We start from the raw sequence: 9498 nt of genomic DNA, 5'->3' as shown, positions 1-9498 counted from the left end.
CACAAAAACCCTCCACATGTCCAAGTGAACATTCCTCGTTTAATAAAATGGACGGACTAATGTGGCTGCAGGCATTATTAAATCAGGAAGTCCTCTGATGTCATTCTGAAATTCGTGAATCTCTCATTTGTTATCGTGTACATCTGTCTGCAGATTTCATGCCCTCTGAAGCAGAGCAGCCCACTCAGACAAGAAGTGGAGTGTTGGTGAATTACTGCAGACAAATCTGCATGTGTGACCTGAAAAGCCTACATACCCCTCATGCCCCAGAAAATGTTTTTTTTTTTTTTTTTTCCCCAACTGTAGCTCTCTATATACATAGCTTTGTTATCTGTAAACGCAATAATGCAGTTATAAGCTGATACTCGACCCCCGAAAAACTCTCAGGTGGAGAATTGTAATATAAGCAGTTAAGCCGAGGCGTTAAAAAAAAAAAAAAAACAGTTGCGAAGTTACCATTTCTGACTAATTCTGCACATTTGACAAGTCACAACCGTCCAAAATAAGATGTGGCAGAGGCATCTATAAAGAGATGCATATGCGTTTGTTAATATGGAACTCAGGGCTGTTGTTTAATAATGAAAATAAGAGCATTTCCACACGTACAATGTGAAGGGAACTCGAGGGATTGGGGCTGAACAGCTGTGTATCCTTAAGAAAACCACTAATCGGTGAGGCTAACTGGGAAAAAAAAGGCTTCAATTTGTTAGGGAGCATAAAGATTGGACTCTGGAGCAAAGGCCACATGGTCTGATGAGTCCAGACTTACCCTGTTCCAGACTGATTGGGCATCAGGGTAAGAAGAGAGGCAGATGAAGCGATGCACCCATCATGCCTAGTGTCTACTGTACCGGCCTGTGGGGGGCAGTACTCTGATTTGGGGTTACTGGAGTTGCTTCAGGTCTAGGTTCAGCAACGTTATGCCCAAAGAATGAGTTCAGCTGACTACCTGAATATAAGGAATGACCAGGTCACGGGCATATTCCAAGATGACAACGCCAAGATTCATCGGGATCAAATTGTGAAAGACTGGTTCAGGGACTGTGAGACATCATTTTCACACACCACCACAGTCCAGACCCATTGAGAATCTTTGGGATGAGCTGGAGAAGTGTTTGTGCAGTGGTCACACTCTCCCAGCATCAACGCAAGATCTTAGTGAAAACTGAATGCAACACTGGACGGAAATAAGTCTTGCAGATACTCAAAACAATGTGCATTGTGCAAATGTGCATTTGCTGCAATCAGAGCTAATGGCGGTCTAACCATATATTAGAGTGTGTGACATTTTTTTTGTCTAGGCAATGTAGATAATGATATAAATAATGACTACAATGCTGTGTTATAAATATACAGCGGTGACAGCAGTGACCACAGTCCAGTTATTTCCTCCTCAACCTGACTATGGTGTCGTGTAGGAGGTGGTGGACATTGTTCATAATTTTGTTGAAGGTGCTTCCCTCAGCCGCCCGTGTCCGGGACTCCCCCTCTGTCCTCACCACAGAGCCCGCTTACTGTATCAACTTGTCACGGTGATGGATTCCCCACATACTCATAGTTTATTGTTAAGCGTTATTCCTCTCGTTTACTTCTGCAAATACTTAAATTAAATTAGAAAATTTAAATTAAAACAAGCTTGTCTGTGAGGTGAATCCCGCTCGAGTAAACTTCAAAAGGGCCCGGCCATTAATAATTCCGATTTAGGAGGCAGTGCGCTCTGTATTTGCAATTCTGATAGCTGACGCTTTAAACTGCAGACGAGGACAAGAGACAGCAACGGGAGGACGGCTTTGGGGAATATTATTTAGGGAGGTGAGAGGTGTCTGCACCGCAGCTTTTCCAGAATTACACCTCAAAACGCTGACGACCTCACGGAGCTCTGCAGCCACGAGGGAATTTACAGAACCCCCCCGCAAACATACACTAAATTATTCTTGCACAAATTGGCGAGCGTGTTTTGCTGATGCATATTTCATGCGGCTTCTCAGTGTAATATGGTTAATCCTGTATATTAACCTCTGACTCATTATATCAGTGAGTTAATTAGCCCGAGCAGGAAATAGTGTAAAAGGGTTGTAGTGAATCTCAAAAATGTAAAGGTGCGTTTGAGACAAAGAGGAAACTAGCTGTTTTATTTTAGCTCCACTCTGAAACGAACATGCTCTACATTCTGTGAAGAAGTGGCAGTGTTCATTCCTAGAAGTGTCTGTGGGTTGATAAACATACAAGGACGACTCACGGCATGGCCTCCATTCAAGATATGATATTCAAAGTTGCAGCGTAGAGTGGTTTACCACATTAAATTGAGAATATGCACGCCAACTTCCTTTTGAAAAGTCTGTGATGCAATTTCCTATAATCTTGTGCAATTTAAATGTTAAAGTCGGCGTCTGTCTTTCGGCAATAAAGATTGAGAGTTTGCGTTTAAGCTGCTTTTTTTGGGGATTTTAAATGTGTTAAAAGTTGAATGGAGGGGTCGTTTTCACATCCCATTAGCTGCCGCTGTCAGACGGCAGCTCTTATTGGTGTTAGTTTGCTTAACCGGCGTTTCACACACCCTTACCGGCTGACCCGTTCCCAGGGAGAGGACCGGGAGAGGGCCCCAAAATGCAGCGGTGACGCCCACAAACACAAAACCTCGCAGGTACACGGACGAGCAAGGTACCCCGTCCACTCCTGGGCCATTACGAAAAGCTCTTAACAACATGCTCTGCTATAAACAGGGAATTTCAGGGGGGACAAAATGATTCACTGCCTGCAACCCGATCGCTCTGTCTTTCCCCTTTCTCATGGCCAGGTCTAAATGTCAGCATCTGTGTAAACGCTAAGGTAATACGCTCGCTGGCTCGCTGCTGTGAGGGCGGAAAGAGCAGAGACTGAATAGACAGAATCACATTCAGGGCGCACATCCTCTTGGATCAGCTGCTGCTCCCTCTCATATTAATTACTGTTAAGAGATAAACACCTGTCACATTTAAATATTCTGTGGTGAGGTACCAGGTCGCGTATGAATAACGTACACGTCTGACATGCATGCCACTGCGTGATTCACAAGAAGTATCTTAAGACAAACAGGGTAATTTCTTTCCCCCTTCACAGCAAAACACAGAAGTTCATTTGGGTTAGTGGTGTGATAAAGTGAGTGGATACACACTTTGCTTAGCAGAACTGAGAGCCTGGGTGACCGGGGGAGGCCCCAGCACAGACAGATTTCAAACAGGCACTTTATAAAAGCAACACGAACATATGCATAAAGAGAGCAGCAACTTCCCCTAACCATGACTCAGAATGAAGATGCTGAACAAAATAGACTGAAATTTTCAATACCTAAATGGCTGTACATTTTCCACAGTCATCAACGGCATCTTGCTGTTTTCTCTGGAATCAGAAAATAACTTGTTGAGTTGTAAGCGGCCGCCACTGTCTGAGATTATGAAGTGACCGCCTGTATGCTGAGAAGTCATGTATGATGAAATGAGTTTAGTGTATTTACAGCTTGTCGAAAGTCTCGCAATTAGTGTTGTGTGCTTTAGCTGAACCAAAACAAGACTTGAAAATGTATCTGACGCCACATGAGATATTTATTATAATCTAATAACTCTAAATGTGAAGACATGATCAGTCAGTGACAATAGGCTGGCAGCTGTCTTTAAGCAATTTTTACTTTTACTTGACTTAAACCTAAACAATGGGACCTGTTGTGAACTACTCCAGCTATCAGCATTCATCCTAAGCTAAAAAAAAGTTTTTTTTTTCATGTCTGTAGTATGGAGTATGGAGGTAGTCCAGGAGTCGATTAGCTTAGCTTACCTTAGCTTAGTATAAAGAAAGAAAGAGAAAGGGAAACGGCTATCCTGGCTCTCAATTGGCATCTGAAGGTTCACACATCATACCTTGTGTTTGATGAAGTCACAAACTAAATGTTCAGGTTTGTACAGCTGAGTCAAACGAGCCATTTTCCATTTTAGTTGTTTCCTGTCTTTACACTTGGCTAACTGTCTCAGAGCCTCCGCTCCATGACATGTAGCTACAAAGTGAGACTCGTCCTGTAACTCTTGGGAAAAAAATAAATAAAAACACTGAGCTACTATTGTGAACATGAGAGAGAAATAATATGTCTACTTGTAGTTTTACTTTCAGTCTCTATGCTAACCAAGCTAATTTTCTCTTGCCTTTTTCACACATCCACATAATATTCAAGTTGCAATAATTAAATGCCATTATTGTCAATACTGTTTAGTATTAACATCTCAGTAAGTTAGCCTTCTAAAACAGGGGGTCCGCAGCCCCTAGGGTTGTCGCAAAATCTTCGGTTGGTTACACATTTTTATGTACTTTTTAAAAAAAAAATTCCTACAATTTCCCCCCACAAATACACACATTTAAATACACATTAACATGAATCCAGCATATTCTAGTAAAGGGATAAATGGAGGCAGGAGATGTCATCTTTCAGTCAGCAGAGTTTAATATATATGGTAGGTAGGGGGTTCCTACTTAAGCTTTTCACTTTTATTTTCTGTTTGTAATAAGGTGGAATTCTCACATCAAACTAAACATGATCCCAAAAGAAACTAGAGGGACGCGGTCAGATCAGGTATAATTTGATGACTCAGAGACTCAAATGAAAAATGTCAGGAGCAACGACATATATCTGACTTTAGGAAAAAAAAAATTCCAATCACCACTCCTCCATGCTTCCATGTTGAAACAAATCCAAAGTCGTCGAGCATTCCTGGTCATGACACAGCCTCTACTTCAATTCCCAGGAACGAGCAGGCCCCCACTAACAGAGCCTTTTCATATAGCTCTGTTTGAGTCTATCCAAAGCGACAGCTCTGTATACGGTGGCCCGCTCAGCAGTATAGCGCACCCTCGCAGCATTAAGATCACTTTCGGTTGTATCATCACCATTTGTGACTCGGAGCCAACCCTTTGATTAAAGAGCGCTGTTTAAATTTAAGCTGGAACTTTATAGCCTTTTACTGCGCCTTACGGACACGCTGTTATTTTAAGAAATCTTTTTAACCCAAACAAAGTGATGGGTTTAAATGAAATAAAAGTGCCTCGCTGGGCACGGAGGCTGATGGAGCGTGATTCCTGGAAAGTGCTTTCCCATGTGTGGGCGGGCAGATCAGTGGGGACGGGAGCAAGTAGCAGCCTGTGCCGGAGCTCGACTCCAGAGAAGGCATACTTTTGAAGACTCCTCCTGCCAAGCTGGAGACCTCCCACAGCTGTCTGACTATTTTTTACCTCGGGCCTGGGAACGCAGAGTTAACGCTCACCTGCAGCAAGTCCGGACACTTTTTAATCTACAGGTTCTCTGTGTGTCAGGGAGCTGTGGGAAATAATGTACCTCTCAGATCTTTGCAAAGTGGAAAAAAAAAAAAAGATAATTGAGATAATATGAAATGAGGGTGGCTGTATTATATTACTTGATGTGGGAGACAGCAACATACATAAACAGAAAAAACGCAAAGGTGCACGTGCATATGTACACACACACACACGTATGCATGAGTGTAGAGGGTCAGATCCTTTAGATAAAGGGATTAAATAACTGACGGCCTGAGCAGTTATTTTAATTGAAGATTTGCTGATGAAGACACACTAATGCTTAATGGGGCTTTTCTATTTTTATCTCACCACACCCCCGCTGACCTTTAGTAGTAAAAATACTGGGCTATAAAGTCACAGCAAGCTACATTACTGATATTAACACCTTTAAATACGTCATTTCATGTGCTGAAATTTGATCTGCTGTAATGGAAAACACAAGCGTCGCACTGAATCGAGCCCGCGGCTCCGCTTTCGCTGTCGAAAAAAAACCTACATTTTCCAGGGAAACGTTTCGCTCACGCGACGACCGCGTCGGCGCTTTTTCACGGCGATCCTGCAAGAGGGAGTCAGGATCGGTCTCCGTTATCCACAGGCATGTGATTGACAGTGCATTTTGCTGCATGAGTGTGTCACAGTTGCCAGCGGGTGCTGTTGTGGGTTCACAGAGTGCAAATTTGTGAATGGGGCTCCTTCCATTTATGGTGCTGCTATAAGCAAGAGGAACTCAACATGATACGATGGTTTCCTCTCTTCGGTTTCAGCTGTTCTTGTCTGCTTGTCAATGAATTGTGAAAGAACAAACAAAAGAGAAAAAAAGAAAAAAGAAAAAACAGCAGCGCGAGTTCCCTGCGACATGTCGTCGCATTCATGATTCATCAGCTCTTTGTGATAAGTTAAAATGTGCAAACATTGTATTATTTGCTCTTCAATTAAGCTGCTGCCTCTCAGTCTGGAATACTGGAATACGTATCAAAGAGTAACCAAACAAGTAACGTTTCCGTATCTTTAAGAGTTCCTGTTTCTAATGAGTCATAAGGTTTTCATCTCCAGCATCGGAAACTTTGCCATTCACAAATACACTTTTACTTTTCCCCCCATTCCCCGTCTATGGGATGCCATTGTAAACCTGCCGCCCTCGAGACTCTCACCGCGACTATTGTTCAACCATTTCCTGAGATAGCCGGGAGCGTGCAAAATGAACGGGTGAATCTTGGTTTCAGGTAGTTTCGGCTTCTCATCTCTCGCGCCCGTTTTACTTTCACACCGACGATCGGCCCCTTTTTAAAAAGATAGAGCCTTCTTTTAGTAATATGTATAACAATAAAAGAAATCTTTTGTGGCGCTTCCTTGCTTAAAGTTTAGTTAGGAGTTCAAGAAAAGCTATGCTGTCCGCTTATTTTTTATACTTTTTTTTGTTATTATGGGAATTTAAACTTTTTTTTCTGCCTGCAAAGGAAAGAAATCCAAATGCAGTGCAAATTGTATAATATACAGTCAATGGTCAAATGTTAAGTCTGTCGGCCATGTTTCTTTGTATATAGAGTACTTGGTCTAACATCACATAGCGCTCCTATTTCAGTTAAACTCCACGCAACCACTCACGTCCACGCTGTGGCCTCCCGGGAACCACACGATCTACGATGAGGAAATCATTCGATATGAAAACTTTCACCTCATTCACCCTCCGCTATCTCAAGTCATTTCAAATGAATTTATCTGCATTGCAATGTCGGGATCATCCGTCGTGGTTTACTTTAGGGAAAAACCTGTCAGTCTGACCTTATCGCCAGCGTTCACGCCCTCTCTCTTTTGATGTGGCTGCTCTGTTTGTTCACCAGCGCCAGCGGTCTGCTCTCTCCCATTCAACAATCTGACACTTTCTAAATCCCCCATTCTGACCGGCCAGCAGCGAAGGCATTGTTTGCATATTACACCAAGGAAGTGAGAAACACGCGTTCTCATTCACACCTCAGGAGCCGCGGTTCTCCGAGGCCGTAGGTCAGGTGCGACTTGTCACCTGCGTTCAAATTCAGCGTGGACCCATTAGACGCCGGCGGTGATGAAAAACTACTACAAGTGGCTGAAAACCCAAAGCAGCGGTTTGGTGTTTCACTTAATCATTGTGTTTGCATCACACAGAAAAGTGTTTTTATTTTTTTTTCCGCAACGGGAAATTAAACAGTTGGTGCAGAGTGTAGAGTTTATAGATTAGTCAGCCAGGTTTTCATGTTCATCTTCTGACGGTCCTTTGAGTTTAGAGCCAATCAGCGATCGGGATGATGCTCGTCCAATTCTGTTTTACTTTCTGTTCAGTCAGTTCTGTCAATGGGGAAGGTGTTTAGGCGTTTCTGTGAATGCAGTGATCATCCGGAGCAGATTGTTGTTTAAACTCGTTTTTCAGGTTAAATATTAGGACATTTTAGTTTCACTAAATCCGACTAAAAGGTTGAGAGCGTCTAAGAAAGGGTCGTAAAGTTTAAGTTGTAAGGTTTTGTGCTTTGAAGCCTTCGTTGGCTGACGCATCAGATGCAGATCTCCACGAGATATCGACATCTCTTCCATATTTGTTCCAACATGTTAATTAATTAAGAGACACAGAGGAAGACACCAGCAACAAGAGACCATGGATTGTTTCAACATTTCAACAAGTTGTAATGATGATCGATGAAAAAAAGCTTAGCTAAGACATGTGACGAACGCGCAGAGTTCCCAAGAAGTTTAAACCACTTTGGTTCCTATCACCAACATCTCTATGCGGATGGATGGATGGATGGATGGATGGATGGATGGATGGATGGATGGATGGATGGATGGAGCGTAAGGCAACAATGATTGTGGAATTTCGAGAGCACTGACGGAAAGAAGCACCAGATCTTTGTCAATTCACAAAACATCTGCAGCGGGACATACATATACATAAACACAAGAAGAGTTACCAAGGCAACAGGAACCTGGACCAACCGTCTACAAACAGACGGACGAAGAGTGAACTGATTGACGTGTGGACGGTGCTTTAGTGGAAGGTTGTCTGTCCATTTCTGGTCTTTAAGCTAAGCTAAGCTAATGTTTACTGTTTGGACATGAGAGTGTTGTCAATATTCTCAGTGATACACACACACACACACACACACACACACACACACACACACACACACACACACACACACACACACACACACACACACACACACACACACACACACACACACACACACACACACACAACCGGACAAAGGTTTTAGAACACGTCAATATTTCTGTTTCTTTTCTTTTTCTTTTATTGAAATGTATGCAGTTTAATGTCTCATTTTACTCTAAGCATAGAAAAAGAAAATCCTGGAATCAATATAAAACCTAAAATATATTCTAAACTCTGGACTCATCAAAGTAACCGTCGTGGCTGATTTCACACATGAACACACACGTGACATTCTTTTCCTTCTAAAATGGAAATCAAATATTTTTTCAGAGAGTTCTTCCCAGTTTCGTTACAGAAGTTCCCAGAAATGTAGCGGCACTTGGAGGCTGGTAATATAATCACAAACCAGCTCCTTGGGGTTAAAGTCTAGAGACTGGGCCACAGGTCCACTCCGTGTTTTCAAGCTTTCCATCTAGTTTTCATCCTGAGGTGGTTCTGGTTTAGCTTGGACTAAAGCTTTGGCTCATTATCTCGCTGTAGGATGAAGCCCTGACCAACTACACCAGAGGATACTGTTCTAAAACTTTTGACCAGTAGTGCATATACATACATATATAGAGCCCTTTAAACTAACCTTGCGTTCCTCTCTGTACCAGCCTTAATGGACCAGATGGAGTTCTCTGAATACTCTACATACTTGGTGCTTCCCTACCTGTCACCATCTCCTTTCTTTCCCACCTTGCAAACGTTTGTGACCCAGCAGAAAAGAGCAAAGAATGAGCGGGCGTACGGTAACATTTTAAACAGGTTTATCTGACCAGATGAGATGCCTTCCCAGCTACTCATCGTCAACGTCACATCGTTGCTCAACAACGACATTTTTACAAAAAAAAAAAAGAGAAAGGAATACCTGCAATGCATTGTGAATTACATTTTAACAGTAAATTTCTAAGCTCTAACAGTATAGGAAGATGAATAACGAGCGCACCGTGTAAAAATGTGAGGGATGTGTTAAACCG

The sequence above is a fragment of the Mugil cephalus genome, chromosome 18, assembly GCF_022458985.1.
Source record: "Mugil cephalus isolate CIBA_MC_2020 chromosome 18, CIBA_Mcephalus_1.1, whole genome shotgun sequence".
Taxonomy (NCBI): domain Eukaryota; kingdom Metazoa; phylum Chordata; class Actinopteri; order Mugiliformes; family Mugilidae; genus Mugil; species Mugil cephalus.
This window is presented reverse-complemented; position numbering follows the sequence as displayed.